General features: G+C 41.1%; 1 pseudogene; it reads right to left on the bottom strand.

The window, feature by feature from the left end:
* Positions 1 to 15,065: 15,065 nt before the first annotated feature.
* On the bottom strand, positions 15,066 to 16,211 carry LOC147990416 (uncharacterized; annotated as a pseudogene).
* Positions 16,212 to 18,100: the final 1,889 nt, after the last annotated feature.

Raw genomic sequence — 18,100 nt, 5'->3', positions numbered from 1 at the left:
GAGTTAGTTACGGAATGTTTCATTACGGAACGAGTAAAGAGACTCGCCGGTAACGAGATTGAACTAGGTATTGAGATACCGACGATCGAATCCCGGGCAAGTAACATACCGATGACAACGGGAACAACGTATGTTGTTGTGCGGTTTGACCGATAAAGATCTTCGTAGAATATGTAGGAACCAATATGAGCATCTCGGTTCCTCTATTGGTTATTGACCGGAGATGAGTCTCATTCATGTGTACATAGTTCTCGAACCCGTAGGGTCCGCACGCTTAACGTTCGGTGACGATCGGTATTATGAGTTTATGTGTTTTGATGTACCGAAGGTAGTTCAGAGTCCCGGATATGATCACGGACATGACGAGCAGTCTCGAAATGATCAAGACATAAAGATTGATATATTGGAAGCCTATGTTTGGACATCGGAATGGTTCCGGGTGTGTTCGGGCATTTTTCGAAGTACCGGGAGGTTACCGGAACCCCCCGGGGAGTATATGGGCCTTATTGGGCCTTAGTGGAATAGAGGAGAGGAAGGGGAAAGGTGGGAGGCATGCCCCCTAGCCCAATCCGAATTGGGTGGGGGCCGCCCCCCCTTTCCTTCCCTCTCTCCTCCCCTTCCTTCTCTCCTACTCCTACTACTTGGAAGGGGGAATCCTACTCCCGGTGGGAGTAGGACTCCCCTAGGGCGCACCATAGAGGGACGACCCTCCCCCTCCTCCACTCCTTTATATACGGGGGAGGGGGCACCCCATAGACACACAAGTTGATCATTGTCTTAGTCGTGTGCAGTGCCCCCCTCCACCATAATCCACCTCGGTTATATCATCGTAGTGCTTAGGCGAAGCCCTGCGCCGGTAACTTCGTCATAACCGTCATCACACCATCGTGCTGACGAAGCTCTCCCTCAACACTCAGCTGGATCGAGAGTTCATGGGACGTCATCGAGCTGAACGTGTGCAGATCGCGGAGGTGCCGTACTTTCGGTACTACAATCGGTCGGATCGTGAAGACGTACGACTACATCAACCGCATTGTCATAATGCTTCCACTTACGGTCTACAAGGGTACGTAGACAACACTCTCCCCTCTCGTTGCTATGCATCACCTAGATAGATCTTGCGTGTGTGTCGGAAAATTTTGAAATTACTGCGTTCCCCAACAATGGTATCAGAGCCAGGTCTATGCGTAGATGCTATATGCACGAGTAGAACACAAAGGAGTTGTGGGCGTGGGTATATACATATTGCTTGCCATCACTAGTTGATTCTTGGTTCAGGGTATTGTTGGATGAAGTGGCCCAGACCGACATTAAGCGTACGCTTACGCGAGACTGGTTCTACCGACGTGCTTCGCACACAGGTGGCTAGTGGGTGTCAGTTTCTCTAACTTTAGTTGAATCGGATTCAATGAACAGGGTTCTTTTTGAAGATCAAAAAGCAATCACTATACCGTGTTGTGGTTTTTGATGCGTAGGTAAGAATGGTTCTTGCTCAGCCCGTAGCAGCCACGTAAAACTTGCAACAACAAAGTAGAGGACGTCTAACTTGTTTTTGCAGGGCATGATGTGATGTGATATGGTCAAGACATGATGCTAAATTTTATTGTATGAGATGATCATGTTTTGTAACAGAGTTACCGGCAACTGGCAGGAGCCATATGGTTGTCGCTTTATTGTATGAAATGCAATCACCATGTAATTGCTTTACTTTATCACTAAGCGGTACTGATAGTCGTAGAAGCAATAGTTCGCGAGACGACAACGATGCTTCGATGGAGATCAAGTTGTCAAGCCCGTGACGATGGTGATCATGACGGTGCTTTGGAGATGGAGATCAAAGGCACAAGATGATGATGGCCATATCATATCACTTATATTGATTGCATGTGATGTTTATCCTTTATGCATCTTATTTTGCTTAGTTCGGCGGTAGCATTATAAGATGATCTCTCACTAAATTTCAAAGTACAAGTGTTCTCCCTGAGTATGCACTGTTTCTACAGTTCGTCGTGCCGAGACACCACATAACGATCGGGTGTGATAAGCTCTACGTTCACATACAACGGGTGCAAGCCAGTTTTGCACACGCAGAATACTCGGGTTAAACTTGACGAGCCTAGCATATGCAGATATGGCCTCGAAACACTGAGACCGAAAGGTCGAGCATGAATCATATAGTAGATATGATCAACATTGTGATGTTCACCATTGAAAACTACTACATCTCACGTGATGACCGGACATGGTTTAGTTGATATGGATCACGTGATCACTTAGATGATTAGAGAGATGTCTATCTAAGTGGGAGTTCTTAAGTAATTTGATTAATTGAACTTTAATTTATCATGAACTTAGTAGCTGATAGTATTTTGCATGTCTATGTTGTTGTAGATAGATGGCCCGTGCTGTTGTTCCGTTGAATTTTAATGCGTTCCTAGAGAAAGCTAAGTTGAAAGATGATAGTAGCAACTACATGGACTGGGTCCATAACTTCAGGATTATTCTCATTGCTGCAGAGAAGAATTACGTCCTGGAAGCACTGCTAGATGACAAACCCGATGCAGGAGCAACGCCAGATGTTGTGAACACCTGGCAGAGCAAAGCTGATGACTACACGATAGTTCAGTGTGCCATGCTTTACGGCTTAGAACCGGGACTTCAACGATGTTTTGCACGTCATGGAGCATATGAGATGTTCCAGGAGTTGAAGTTAATATTTCAAGCAAATGCCCGGATTGAGAGATATGAAGTCTCCAATGAGTTCTACAGCTGCATAATGGAGGAGAATAGTTCTGTCAGTGAACATATACTCGGAATGTCTAGGTACCACAACCACTTGACTCAGCTGGGATTTAATCTTCCTAATGATAGTGTCATTGACAGAGTTCTTCAATCACTGCCACCAAGCTACAAAAGCTTCGTGATGAACTATAATATGCAAGGAATGGATAAGACTATTCCTGAGATCTTCGCAATGCTAAAGGCTGTGGAGGTAGAAATCAAAAAGGAGCATCAAGTGTTGATGGTCAACAAGACCACTAGTTTCAAGAAAAAAAGGTAAAGGGAAGAAGGGGAACTTCAAGAAGAACAACAAGCCAGATGTTGCTCAAGTGAAGAAGCCCAAGTCTGGACCTAAGCCTGAAACTAAGTGCTTCTACTGCAAAGGGACTGGTCACTGGAAGCGGAACTGCCCCAAGTATTTGGCAGAGAAGAAGGATGGCAAAGTGAAAGGTATATTTGATATACATGTTATTGATGTGTACCTTACTAATGCTCATAGTAGCGCTTGGGTATTTGATAGTGGTTATGTTGCTAATATTTGCAACTCGAAACAGGGGCTACGGATTAAGCGAAGATTGGCTAAGGATGAGGTGACGATGCATGAGGGAAATGGTTCCAAAGTCGATGTGATCGCCGTCGGCACGCTACCTCTACATCTACCTTCGGGATTAGTTTTAGACCTAAATAATTGTTATTTGGTGCCAGCGTTGAGCATGAACCTTAATCTGGATCTTGTTTGATGCGAGACGGTTATTCATTTAAATCGGAGAATAATGGTTGTTCTATTTATATGAGTAATATCTTTTATGGTCATGCACCCTTGATGAGTGGTCTATTTTTACTAAATCTTGATATTAGTGATACACATATTCGTAGTATTGAAGCCAAAAGATGCAGAGTTGATAATGATGGTGCAACTTATTTGTGGCACTGCCGTTTGGGTCATATTGGTGTAAAGCGCGTGAAGAAACTCCATTCTGATGGACTTCTGGAAACACTTGATTATGAATCACTTGGTACTTGCGAACCATGCCTCATGGGCAAGATGACTAAAACTCAGTTCTCCGGAACAATGGAGCGAGCAACAGAGTTATTGGAAATCATACATAATGTTGTATGTGGTCCAATGAACATTGAGGCTCGCGGCGGATATCGTTATTTTCTTACCTTCACAGATTATTTGAGCGGATATGGGTATATCTACTTGATGAAACATAAGTCTGAAACATTTGAAAAGTTCCAAGAATTTCGGAGTGAAGTGGAAAATCATCGTAACAAGAAAATCAAGTTTCTACGATCTGATCATGGAGGTGAATATTTGAGTTATGAGTTTGGTCTTCATTTGAAACAATGCGGAATAGTTTCGCAACTCACGCCACCTGGAACACCACAACGTAAAGGTGTGTCTGAACATCGTAACTGCACTTTATTAGATATGGTGCGATCTATGATGTCTCTCACTGATTTACCGCTATCGTTTTGGGGTTATGCTTTAGAGACGGATCCATTCATGTTAAATAGGGCACCATCAAAATCCGTTGAGACGACACCTTATGAACTGTGGTTTGGCAGGAAACCCAAGTTGTCATTTCTTAAAGTTTGGGGCTATGATGCTTATGTGAAAAAGCTTCAACCTGATAAGCTCGAACCCAAATCGGAGAAATGTGTCTTCATAGATACCCAAAGGAGACTGTTGGGTACACCTTCTATCACAGATCCGAAGGCAAGATATTTGTTGCTAAGAATGGATCCTTTCTAGAGAAGGAGTTTCTCTCAAAAGAAGTGGGAGGGAGGAAAGTAAAACTTGATGAGGTAATTGTACCTTCTTCCTTATTGGAAAGTAGTTCATCGCTAAAATCAGTTCCAGTGATTCCTACACCAGTAAGTGAGGAAGCTAATGATGATGATCATGAAGCTTCTGATCAAGTTACTACCGAACCTCGTAGGTCAACCAGAGTAAGATCTGCACCGGAGTGGTACGGTAATCCTATTCTGGAGGTCATGTCACTTGACCATGACGAACCTACGAACTATGAGGAAGCGATGATGAGCCCAGATTCCACAAAATGGCTTGAGGCCATGAAATCTGAGATGGGATCCATGTATGAGAACAAAGTGTGGACTTTGGTAGACTTGCCTCATGATCAGCATGCCATAGAGAATAAATGGATCTTCAAGAAGAAGACTGACGCTGACGGTAATGTTACTATCTACAAAGCTTGATTTTTTGCAAAAGGTTTTCGACAAGTTCAAGGAGTTGACTACGATGAGACCTTCTCACCCGTAGCGATGCTTAAGTCTGTCCGAATCATGTTAGCAATTGCCGCATTTTATGATTATGAAATTTGGCAAATGGATGTCAAAATTGCATTCCTTAATGGATATCTTAAAGAAGAGTTGTATATGATGCAACCAGAAGGTTTTGTCGATCCAAAAGGTGCTAACAAAGTGTGCAAGCTCCAATGATCCATTTATGGACTGGTGCAAGCCTCTCGGAGTTGGAATATACGCTTTGATAGTGTGATCAAAGCATATGGTTTTATACAGACTTTTGGAGAAGCCTGTATTTACAAGAAAGTTAATGGGAGCTCTGTAGCATTTCTGATATTATATGTAGATGACATATTCTTGATCAGAAATGATACTGAATTTCTAAATAGCATAAAAGGATACTTGAATAAGAATTTTTCAATGAAAGACCTCGGTGAAGCTGCTTATATAATGGGCATCAAGATCTATAGAGATAGATCAAGACGCATAATTGGACTTTCACAAAGTACATACCTTGATAAAGTTTTGAAGAAGTTCAAAATGGATCAAGCAAAAAAGGGTTCTTGCCTGTGTTACAAGGTGTGAAGTTGAGTCAGACTCAATGCCCGACCACTGCAAAAGATAGAGAGAAAATGAAAGTCATTCCCTATGCCTCAGCCATGGGTTCTATCATGTATGCAATGTTGTGTACCAAACCTGATGTGTGCGTTGCTATAAGTTTAGCAGGGAGGTACCAAAGTAATCCAGTAGTGGATCACTGGACAACGGTCAAGAACATCCTGAAATACCTGAAAAAGACTAAGGATATTTTTCTCGTTTATGGAGGTGACAAAGATCTTGTCGCAAATGGTTACGTCAATGCAAACTTTGACACTGATCCGGATGAGTCTAAGTCACAAACCGGATACGTATTTTTATTGAATGGTGGAGCTATCAGTTGGTGCAGTTCCAAGCAGAGCGTCGTGGCGGGATCTACGTGTGAAGCGGAGTACATAGCTGCTTCGGAAGCAGCAAATGAAGGAGTCTGGATGAAGGAGTTCATATCTGATCTAGGTGTAATACCTAGTGCATCATGTCCAATGATAATCTTTTGTGACAATACTGGTGCAATTGCCTTGGCAAAGGAATCCGGATTTCACAAGAGAACCAAGCACATCAAGAGACGCTTCAATTCCATCCGCAATCAAGTCAAGGAGGGAGACATAGAGATTTGCAAGATACATACGGATATGAATGTTGCAGGACCGTTGACTAAGCCTCTCTCACGAGCAAAACATGATCAGCACCAAGACTCCATGGGTGTTAGAATCACTACAATGTAATCTAGATTATTGACTCTAGTGCAAGTGGGGGACTGAAGGAAATATGCCCTAGAAGAAATAATAAATTTGTTATTTATATTTCCTTATATCATGATAAATGTTTATTATTCATGCTAGAATTGTATTAACCGGGAACTTAGTACATGTGATATAGACCCGAGTAGATGGCGAGTCGTTCGACGGCCCGATCTTTCACGGTACTAGAAGCAGCAACAAGAAATTCCGGTTGAGCAAAGATGCAAGACCGTAAGACCAAAAACTTGTGTCGAGTAGATTGGATTGACTCCACATGCAGCAGCAACAAAATCCCCTCAAATCAGCAACAAAGATATTTGATGTCCCCGACATGGGAAGTTTTCTATAGTTTTATTGAACTCATGACTAAAACCAAAATCTGCCCTGTTAGACGGCCATAGCCTTTATTTATATGGTGCGCGCTGATACATCTCCAACGTATCTATAATTCTTGATTGCTCCATGCTATATTATCTACTGTTTTGGATGTTTATGGGCTTTATTATACACTTTTATATCATTTTTTGGGACTAACCTATTAACCCAGAGCCGAGTGCCAGTTTCTGTTTTTACCTTGTCTTAGGGTTTCGAGGAAAAGGAAAATCAAATGGAGTCCAATTGACCTGAAACTTCACGGAACTCATTTTTGGAAGGAAAGAAGCCCAGAAGACTTGAAGTGCACGTAAGGGAAGCTTCGAGGAGGCCACGAGGTAGGGGGCGTGCCCTCCACCCTCGTGGGCCCCTTGTGGCCCCCCTGACGTACTTCTTCCACCTATATATCTCCATATACCCTAAAACTTCCGGAGAACACAATAGATCGGGAGTTCCGCCGCCAGAAGCCTCCGTAGCCACCGAAAGCCAATCTAGACCCGTTTCGGCACCCTGCTGGAGGGGGGAATCCCTCTTCGGTGGCCATCTTCATCATCCCGGTGCTCTCCATGACGAGGAGGGAGTAGTTATCCCTCGGGGCTGAGGGTATGTACCAGTAGCTATGTGTTTGATCTCTCTCTCTCTCTAGTGTTCTTGATTTGGCACGATCTTGATGTATCGCAAGCTTTGCTATTATAGTTGGATCTTATGTTTCTCCTCCCCCACTACTCTCTTGTAATGGATTGAGTTTTCCCCTAGTAATCTTATCGGATTGAGTCTTTAAAGATTTGAGAACACTTGATGTATGTCTTGCCGTGCGTATCTGTGGTGACAATGGGATACCATGTGATTCACTTGATGTATGTTTTGGTGATCAACTTGCGGGTTCCGCCCATGAACCTATGCATAGGGGTTGTCACATGTTTTCGTCGTGATTCTCCGGTAGAAACTTCGGGGCACTCTTTGAGTTCCTTTGTGTTGGTTGAATAGATGAATCTGAGATTGTGTGACGCATATCGTATAATCATACCAACGGATACTAGAGGTGACATTGGAGTATCTAGGTGACATTAGGGTTTTGGTTGATTTGTGTCTTAAGGTGTTATTCTAGTACGAACTCTAGGGCTGTTTGTGACACTTATAGGAATAGCCCAACGGATTTATTGGAAAGAATAACTTTGAGGTGGTTTAGTACCCTACCATAATCTCTTCGTTTGTTCTCCGCTATTAGTGACTTTGGAGTGACTCTTTGTTGCATGTTGAGGGATAGTTATGTGATCCAATTATGTTAGTATTGTTGAGAGGACTTGCACTAGTGAAAGTATGAACCCTAGGCCTTGTTTCAACGCATTGCAATACCGTTTACGCTCACTTTATCATTAGTTACCTTGCTGTTTTTATATTTTCATATTACAAAAAACTATTATCTACTATCCATATACTACTTGTATCACCATCTCTTCGCCGAACTAGTGCACCTATACAATTTAACATTGTATTGGGTGTGTTGGGGACACAAGAGACTCTTTCTTATTTGGTTGCAGGGTTGCTTGAGAGAGACCATCTTCATCCTACACCTCCTATGGATTGATAAACCTTAGGTCATCCACTTGAGGGAAATTTGCTACTGTCCTACAAACCTCTGCACTTGGAGGCCCAACAACGTCTACAAGAAGAAGGTTGTGTAGTAGACATCAAGCTCTTTTCTGGCGTCGTTGCCGGGGAGGTTAGCGCTTGAAGGTATATCTTTAGATCTTGCAATCGAGTCTTTTATTTTCTTGTTTTATCACTAGTTTAGTTTATAAAAGAAAACTATAAAAAATGGAATTGAGTTTGTCTCATATGCTTCACCTTTTTAATATCTTTCGTAAGTATGATGGAAAGGATAATTGTGCTCAAGTGCTAGAAGAAGAAATCTATAAAATGTTTGGCACTAAATCTTTGAATGATGAGCATGATTGCAATGTTATTAGTACGAATTCTTTGAATATCCATGATACTAATGATGATTGCACTAGTTATGATGTCTCCTATCAACATGTCAATTTTTGTGGAGTACATTGGGTTTGTACAAACACACCAAATAGGGAAGATCGATATTGCAAGAGGCATAAGTACTTAGAAACTAAATTGTTGCAAGAAAGGCTAGATGAATGTGCTGAAAATTTAAATTATATTGGCCATACTTGTGAGCTTTGTAATGAACATGATCATTTCAATACCCAATGCAAATTGTTTCATGATCGTATCGTGTCCAAAAATTGTGATGACTTGATTTCCCTTGCACATCATAATGAACTTAGTTTTCTTATGAGTTACGAAGAAATGAAATGTATAAATAATTATCTTCCAGAATTTGCCTGTTATAAACTTCTTAGGTTTGATCTAGAGGAAATTTATATGTATTGTGCGGTGAATTGTATTGAAAACCCTTATATTGCCAATTACATAAAGAAAACAAAATAAATAGAAGATGAAGAGAATACTAATGAAAGGGAAGAGGCTTCCCAATACCCTCCTATTATTTCTTATGATGAATCAGGTAACGAGGAGGAGCCTCCTATTCAACCAATCTCATTAATAAGGAGCTCCAAAAAGAGGATTGAACCCACACGTGATGTGGTGAAGAAGAAGAAGAAGAAGAAGAAGAAGAAGAAAAAGAAAAAGAAGAAGAAAAGAAAAAGGAAGAGAGGTAAGAAGATATCTCTCCCAAATAATGCTGCTCCTATTACTATTGTGCCTCATGAAAATATAAGTGTGGAAGATACTGATACTTCTTATGATCTTGAAAATCTTTTTGGCACTTGCTTGGAAGAATATGATAATTGCTATAGTATTGGTGCTATCCATACTATTAATTATGACAGTGATTATGCTTATGATATGAAAAGGCCCAAGCTTGGGGATGCTATGTTTTATGAAGATGATGTTTTTGAGAATATATTTGCTGAAATTAATGTTTGTCCTAATCTTGGGGAAGATATGTTTAATGAAGATGATATTTTTAGTCTCCCAAGTTTTGATATGCAAATTTATAATGATGATAGCATGCCTCCTACCTATGATGGTTATTGTGATGATAATTATGCTATAAAAAGTAGTGATTATATTTATAAAACTTGTCATGATTATGGTTACCACTTTATGAACATTACTCTTTTAATGTGGAAACAATTTATAGTATTCGAGTCTCTTATGATGCTCCCACTATTCCGAATAAGAAGAATTTTGCTTAAAATTTCTATGCTTGTAGATCATGAAAAGAATGCTTTAGGTGCTGGTTATATTATTGAATTAATTCATGATGCTACTGAAAATTATTATGAGGGAGGAATATATGCTTGTAGGAATTGCAATAATATCAAGTTTCCTCTCTATGTGCTTAAAGTTTTGAAGTTATGCTTGTTTTACCTTCCTATGCAAGTTGATTCTTGTCCCCATAAGTTGTTTTCTCACAAAATCCCTATGCATAGGAAGAGGGTTAAGCTTAAATGTGCTAGTCATATTCTTCATGATGCTCTCTTTATGTTACATTCTTATCTTTTATGTGAGCATCATTGAAATCATCATGCCTAGCTAGGGGCGTTAAACGATAGCGCTTGTTGGGAGGCAACCCAATTTTATTCTTGTTCCTTGCTTTTTGTTCCTGTTTAGTAATAAATAATTCATCTAGCCTCTGTTTAGATGTGGTTTTATGCTTTTAATTAGTGATTGTGCCAAGTAGAACCTTTGGGAAGACTTGGGTGAAGTCTTTATCATCATGCTGTAAAAAACAGAAACTTTAGCGCTCACGAGAATTGCTGCCATTTTTATTTGGAGAGTGATATTTAGTTAATTATTTTTGAATATGATTAATATATAAATTAATCAGGTCCAAAAAATTATTTTTGAATTTTATGAGTTCCAGAAGTATACATTTGATTCAGATTACTACAGACTGTTCTGTTTTTGACAGATTCTGTTTTTCATGTGTTGTTTACTTATTTTGATGAATCTATGGCTAGTAAAATAGTTTATAAACCATAGAGAAGTTGGAATAAAGTAGGTTTAACACCAATATAAATAAATAATGAGTTCATTACAGTACCTTGAAGTGGTGATTTACTTTCTTATACTAACGGAGCTTACGAGTTTTCTGTTAAGTTTTGTGTTGTGAAGTTTTCAAGTTTTGGGTAAAGATTCGATGGACTATGGAATAAGGAGTGGCAAGAGCCTAATCTTGGGGATGACCAAGGAACCCCAAGGTAATATTCAAGGACAACCAAAATCCTAAGCTTGGGGATGCCCCGGAAGGCATCCCCTCTTTTGTCTTCATTCATTGGTAACTTTACTTGGAGCTATATTTTTATTCGCCACATGATATGTGTTTTGCTTGGAGAGTCATTTTATTTCATTTTGTTTTGCTTGATGTTTGAATAAAATAAAAAGATCTGAAATTTTTAAATGTTAGAGAGTCTTCACATAGTTGCATAATTATTCAACTACTCATTGATCTTCACTTATATCTTTCGAAGTAGCTTGTTGTTGCTCTAGTGCTTCACTTAGATCTATTAGAGCATGGTGGTAGTTTTATTTTGAAGAAATAGATGAACTCTCGTGATTCACTTATATTATTTTGAGAGTCCTAAACAGAATGGTAGTTTTCTTAAATAATCCTAATATGCTTGGTATTCAAAGAATAGTTAAAAAAATTCTTATGAGTGTTTTGAATACTAAGAGAAGTTTGATGCTTGATGATTGTTTTGAGATATGGAGGTAATAATATCAAAGTCGTGATATTTGAGTAGTTGTGAAATTGAGAAATGCTTGTGTTGAAGTTTGCAAGTCCCGTAGCATGCACGTATGGTAAATGTTATGTAACAAATTTGAAACATGAGGTGTTATTTGATTGTCTTCCTTATGAGTGGCGGTCGGGGACGAGCGATGGTCTTTTCCTACCAATCTATACCCCTAGGAGCATGCGCGTAGTACCGAGGTTCTTGATGACTTGTAGATTTTTGCAATAAGTATGTGAGTTCTTTATGACTAATGTTGAGTCCATGGATTATACGCACTCTCACCCTTCCATCATTGCTAGCCTCTTCGGTACCATGCATTGCCCTTTCTCACATTGAGAGTTGGTGCAAACTTCCCCGGTGCATCCAAACCCCGTGATATGATACGCTCTGTTACACATAAACCTCCTTATATCTTCCTCAAAATAGCCACCATACCTACCTATTATGGCATTTCCATAGCCATTCTGAGATATATTGCCATGCAACTTTCCACCATTCCGTTTATTATGACATGCATCATCATTGTCATATTACTTTGCATGATCATGTAGTTGACATCGTATTTGTGGCAAAGCCACCATTCATAATTCTTTCATACATGTCACTCATGAGTCATTGCATATCCCGGTACACCGCTGGAGGCATTCATATAGAGTCATACTTTGTTCTAGTATCGAGTTGTAATCATTGAGTTGTAAATAAATAGAAGTGTGATGATCATCATTTTCTAGAGCATTGTCCCAAGTGAGGAATAAAAAAAGGAAAAAAGAGAAAGCCCATAAAAAAGGAGAAGTCCCAAAAAAAGAGAGAAAGGCCATAAAAAGAGAAGGCCCAAAAAAACAAAAAAAAAATGAGAGAAAAAGAGAGAAGGGACAATGCTACTATCCTTTACCACACTTGTGCTTCAAAGTAGCACCATAATCTTCATAATAGAGAGTCTCTTGTTTTTTCACTTTCATATACTAGTGGGAATTTCTCATTATAGAACTTGGCTTGGATATTCCAACAATGGGCCTCCTCAAGTGCCCTAGGTCTTCGTGAGCAAGCAAGTTGGATGCACACCCACTTAGTTTATTTTGTTGAGCTTTCATACATTTATAGCTCTAGTGCATCCGCTGCATGGCAATCCCTACTCCTTGCATTAACATCAATCGATGGGCATCTCCATAGCTCATTGATTAGCCTCGTTGATGTGAGACTTTCTCCTTTTTGTCTTCTCCACATAACCCCCTCATTATTCTATTCCACCCATAGTGCTATATCCATGGCTCGCGCTCATGTATTGCGTAAAAGTATACAGGTTTGAGATTACTAAAGTATGAAACAATTGCTTGGCTTGTCATCGGGGTTGTGCATGATGAGAGCATTCTTGTGTGACGAAAATGAAACATGAATAAACTATATGATTTTGTAGTGATGAACTTTCTTTGGCCATGTTATATTGAGAAGACATGATTGCTTAGTTAGTATGCTTGAAGTATTATTATTTTTATGTCAATATAAAATTTTATCTTGAATCTTTCGGATCTGAATATTCATGCCACAATTAAGAAGAATTACATTAAAATTATGCCAAGTAGCACTCCGCATAAAAAATTCTGTTTTTATCATTTACCTACTCGAGGACGAGCAGGAATTAAGCTTGGGGATGCTGATACGTCTCCAACGTATCTATAATTCTTTATTGCTCCATGCTATATTATCTACTGTTTTGGATGTTTATGGGCTTTATTATACACTTTTATATCATTTTTTGGGACTAACCTATTAACCCAGAGCCCAGTGCCAGTTTCTGTTTTTACCTTATTTTGGGGTTTCGAAGAAAAAGAAAATCAAACGGAGTCCAATTGACCTGAAACTTCACGGAACTCATTTTTGGAAGGAAAGAAGCCCAGAAGACTTGAAGTGCACGTAAGCGAAGCTTCAACGAGGCCACGAGGTAGGGGGGCGCGCCCTCCACCCTCGTGGGCCCCTCATGGCCCCCCTGACGTACTTCTTCCGCCTATATATCTCCATATACCCTAAAACTTCCAGAGAACACAATAGATTGGGAGTTCCGCCGCCAGAAGCCTCCGTAGCCACCGAAAGCCAATCTAGACCCGTTCCGGCACCCTGACGGAGGGGGGAATCCCTCTCCAATGGCCATCTTCATCATCCCGGTGCTCTCCATGACAAGGAGGGAGTAGTTCTCCCTCGGGGCTGAGGGTATGTACCAGTAGCTATGTGTTTGATCTCTCTCTCTCTCTCGTGTTCTTGATTTGGCACGATCTTGATGTATCGCGAGCTTTGCTATTATAGTTGGATCTTATGTTTCTCCTCCCCCTCTAATCTCTTGTAATGGATTGAGTTTTCCCCTTGAAGTAATCTTATCGGATTGAGTCTTTAAAGATTTGAGAACACTTGATGTATGTCTTGCCGTGCGTATCTGTGGTGACAATGGGATACCACGTGATACACTAGATGTATGTTTTGGTGATCAACTTGCGGGTTCCACCCATGAACCTATGCATAGGGGTTGGCACATGTTTTCATCGTGATTCTCCGGTAGAAACTTCGGGGCACTCTTTGAGGTCCTTTGTGTTGGTTGAATAGATGAATCTGAGATCGTGTGACGCATATCGTATAATCATACCCACGGATACTTGAGGTGACATTGGAGTATCTAGGTGACATTAGGGTTTTGGTTGATTTGTGTCTTAAGGTGTTATTCTAGTACGAACTCTAGGGCTGTTTGTGACACTTATAGGAATAGCCCAACGGATTGATTGGAAAGAATAACTTTGAGGTGGTTTCGTACCCTACCATAATCTCTTCATTCGTTCTCCACTATTAGTGACTTTGGAGTGACTCTTTGTTGCATGTTGAGGGATAGTTATGTGATCCAATTATGTTAGTATTGAGAGGACTTGCACTAGTGAAAGTATGAACCCTAGGCCTTGTTTCAACGCATTGCAATACCGTTTACGCTCACTTTTATCATTAGTTACCTTGCTGTTTTTATATTTTCAGATTAGAAAAAACTATTATCTACCATCCATATACCACTTGTATCACAATCTCTTCGCCGAACTAGTGCACCTATACAATTTACCATTGTATTGGGTGTGTTGGGGACACAAGAGACTCTTTGTTATTTGGTTGCAGGGTTGCTTGAGAGAGACCATCTTCATCCTACGCCTCCTACAGATTGATAAACCTTAGGTCATCCACTTGAGGGAAATTTGCTACTGTCCTACAAACCTTTGCACTTGGAGGCCCAACAACGTCTACAAGAAGGTTGTGTAGTAGACATCACGCGCAGGCACCGGTTCTCAACCGACTCAATCCCAGCAAAATCTGAAACGGACTCTCCTATCCAAACTAAACAAGCAACTACCTAATTAATCACGCTGCCATGTTGATGACCTACCAATTAACTTGGACTCAGAAAGGACTCGGAAAGGACTACGTAACTACTAGTAACCAGAACAAAAGACTTGGACGTGCTTTTGCATGCTACGGACGCAGATCAAATTGACAAGTACCGTTCCTACCATAATCGTGTAGCACAAGGAGTTCTGAAGGTGGGCTTGACTTCGTCCGATGCAACCAGTTGAACAGGAAATTTTCCAAAATAAATAATCTGCTCATTGTTGACCACTTTAGATGTGCTCATCATTCTCCCATGGTGACTACCGTCACTGATAGCCACATCATTCCCTCCCTCTTGAAACGAAGCCGTCCTTGGTTTCGTGGTAGGCTTTGGGATCTCCTTCTTCTTTACTGACAGAATAGTATCCTCCTTAATATCACAAGAAAACATGGGATGTAGCACACATCATCTTCCGGCATGCCGAAAAGAATAAGTGTTCGACCTTCCATCATGTGTGGCGTGATGATCATATTGCCAAGGTCTCCCCAGCAACAAATGACATGCATCCCTCGGCAAAACATCACAAATAACTGTGTCGATATAGTCACCAACCAAAAAATTAAGACGCACCTTGTGAGTAATTTTTATTCTGCCCGACTGATATAACCACTCGACGCAGTGTGGTTGAGGGTGCTTCCATGCAAGGAACCCCAAAGCTTCCACCAATCCCTTGCTGACCGCATTGGTGTAGCTTCCTCCATATATGATCAACTTACAATTGGTGTTGTTGATCTTGCACTGAGTCTGAAAAATATTCCAACGCTGCCCCTTATCCTCAGTGCGATCCTCTTGCACACGTTGCACCATTAAGGACGGATATGACTTAGCAGCTTCAAAACTAGCAGTCACCTTCTCAGCATCTTCAAATTTTTCACTAGAAGTGTCAGAAACTGGCTCTTCATCACTCGCGGATGCATAGCCATCTTTTGTGAGCAATACTCTCTTCTCATTAGGACATTCACGCTTCATATGTCCCCTTCCTCCACACTTGAAACACTCTATGTCACTGGAACGATTGATCGACTGTGCACTAGAATCAACCCTCGATGGTCCTGATTTTGAATCATTCTTTTGCACGGAACCATAAGGGTGATTTGATATTGCCGTCCTGGAGCTAGGACCGATATCCTCACTCTGATGCTGCGAGCGTCGCCATGTGTTCAAAGTGGTACTGGGAACTGTGTTGACTTGGCGTCGCTTAATCTGTTGTTCTGCACGCACAACTTGGTGCACAAGATCTTGTATGTTGTAGTAGACCACCATCTCAACACGATCCCGCACCTCGATATTTAGCCCGTTAAAGAAACGTGCCATGGTCACCTCCGGATCCTCCATTGTCCCTGTACGTATCATGAGCAATTCCATCTCCTTGTAATATTCATCAACACTCATATTACCTTGAGAGAGCCGCTGCAAGTTGTTGTACATACCTCTTTTATAGTGCTCAGGAACAAAACGTCGCCTCATGAATTCTTTCATCCCTCGCCAAGTCGTTGGGCGATGTCTTGAACGACAAATTTGATTCCACCAAATTAGCGCATAACCGGTGAACTCAATTCCAGCAAGTTGAACTTTCTTCTCCTCGCTATAATGATGGGCATCAAAACTTTGATCAACACGCATCTCCCACTCCAAATAGCCTTCTGGTTCGCACTTGCCGGAGAATGAAGGGATTGAAAAATTTATGCACCCAATACCATCATCCAAAGGCACACGCACAGCCTGACCAACTCGGCCATGCACTCCACCACGAACGGATGTTTCGGGACAAGGCTCATAGTGTCATGGTTGTGGCGCGTACCCCGCGTGGTCAACGCCATCATCGAAACCATCATCTCCAGCATGAGGCTGTGCCGCCAAATGGAGACCATGCACGCCGGCATGTCCGTCATGAGCTGGTGGTGCATAATGCAGTGGAGCAGTCAGAGCAGTCTGTGGTTGGGGAAAATTCGTCGCCGGTATATTGATGATGTCTGCCAAACCATTGAACCGAGTGATCAGGACATCTATCCTTTTGCCGAGCACATCATGACATTGCTTGATGTAGTTGCATGTGTGGTCAAAACCGTCCCGAATATTTTGAGGAATATCATCAGCATACACTGGACGTACAACTTCCTCAGAATCAGTGGCAACCTCATCACCCTTGTTGACCGAGGTTGACATTTTGATCAACACAGTATCTTGAACAACCTTAGCTCTGAATACCACTTGATATAGACCCGACTAGATGGCGAGTCGTTCGACAGCCCGATCTTCCACGGTACTAGCAGCAGCAACAAGAAATTCAGGTTGAGCAAAGATGCAAGACCGTAAGACCAAAAACTTGTGTCGAGTAGATTGGATCGACTCCACACCCAGCAACAACAAAATCCCCTCGAATCAGCAACAAAGATATTTGGTGTCCCCCGACATGGGACGTTTTCTATAGTTTTATTGAACTCACGACTAAAACCAAAATCTGCCATGTTACACGGCCATAGCCTTTATTTATATGGTTCGTGCAGGCACCGGTTCTCAACCGACTCAATCCCAGCAAAATCTAAAACGGAATCTCCTATCCAAACTAAACAAGCAACTACCTAATTAATCACGCGGCTTGATCACCTACCAATTAACTTGGACTCAGAAAGGACTCGAGAAAGGACTACGTAACTACTAGTAACTAGAACAAAAGACTTGGATGTGCTTTTGCATGCTACGGATGCAGATCAAATTGACAAGTACCGTTCCTACCATAATCGTGTAGCACAAGGAGTTCTGAAGGTGGGCTTCACTTCGTCCGATGCAACCAGTTGAACAGGAAATTTTCCTAAATAAATAATCTGCTCATTGTTGACCGCTTTAGATGTGCTCATCATTCTCCCACGGTGACTACCGTCACTGATAGCCACATCAACATGTGTGAATACATAGACAAACAGAGTGTCACTAGTATGCCTCTACTTGACTAGCTCGTTAATCAAAGATGGTCAAGTTTCCTAACCATTGACATGAGTTGTCATTTGATTAACGAGATCACATCATTAGAGAATGATGTGGTTGACTTGACCCATCCGTTAGCTTAGCACGATGATCGTTTAGTTTGTTGCTATTGCTTTGTTCATAACTTATACATGTTCCTATGACTATGAGATTATACAACTCCCGAA

This window comes from Triticum urartu, chromosome 1A, assembly GCF_056163025.1.
Source record: "Triticum urartu cultivar PI428250 chromosome 1A, HENAU_Tu73, whole genome shotgun sequence".
NCBI classification, from domain to species: Eukaryota; Viridiplantae; Streptophyta; class Magnoliopsida; order Poales; family Poaceae; genus Triticum; species Triticum urartu.
Note: the sequence above shows the minus strand (reverse complement) of the source record. Positions and strands in the feature narration are given on the sequence as shown.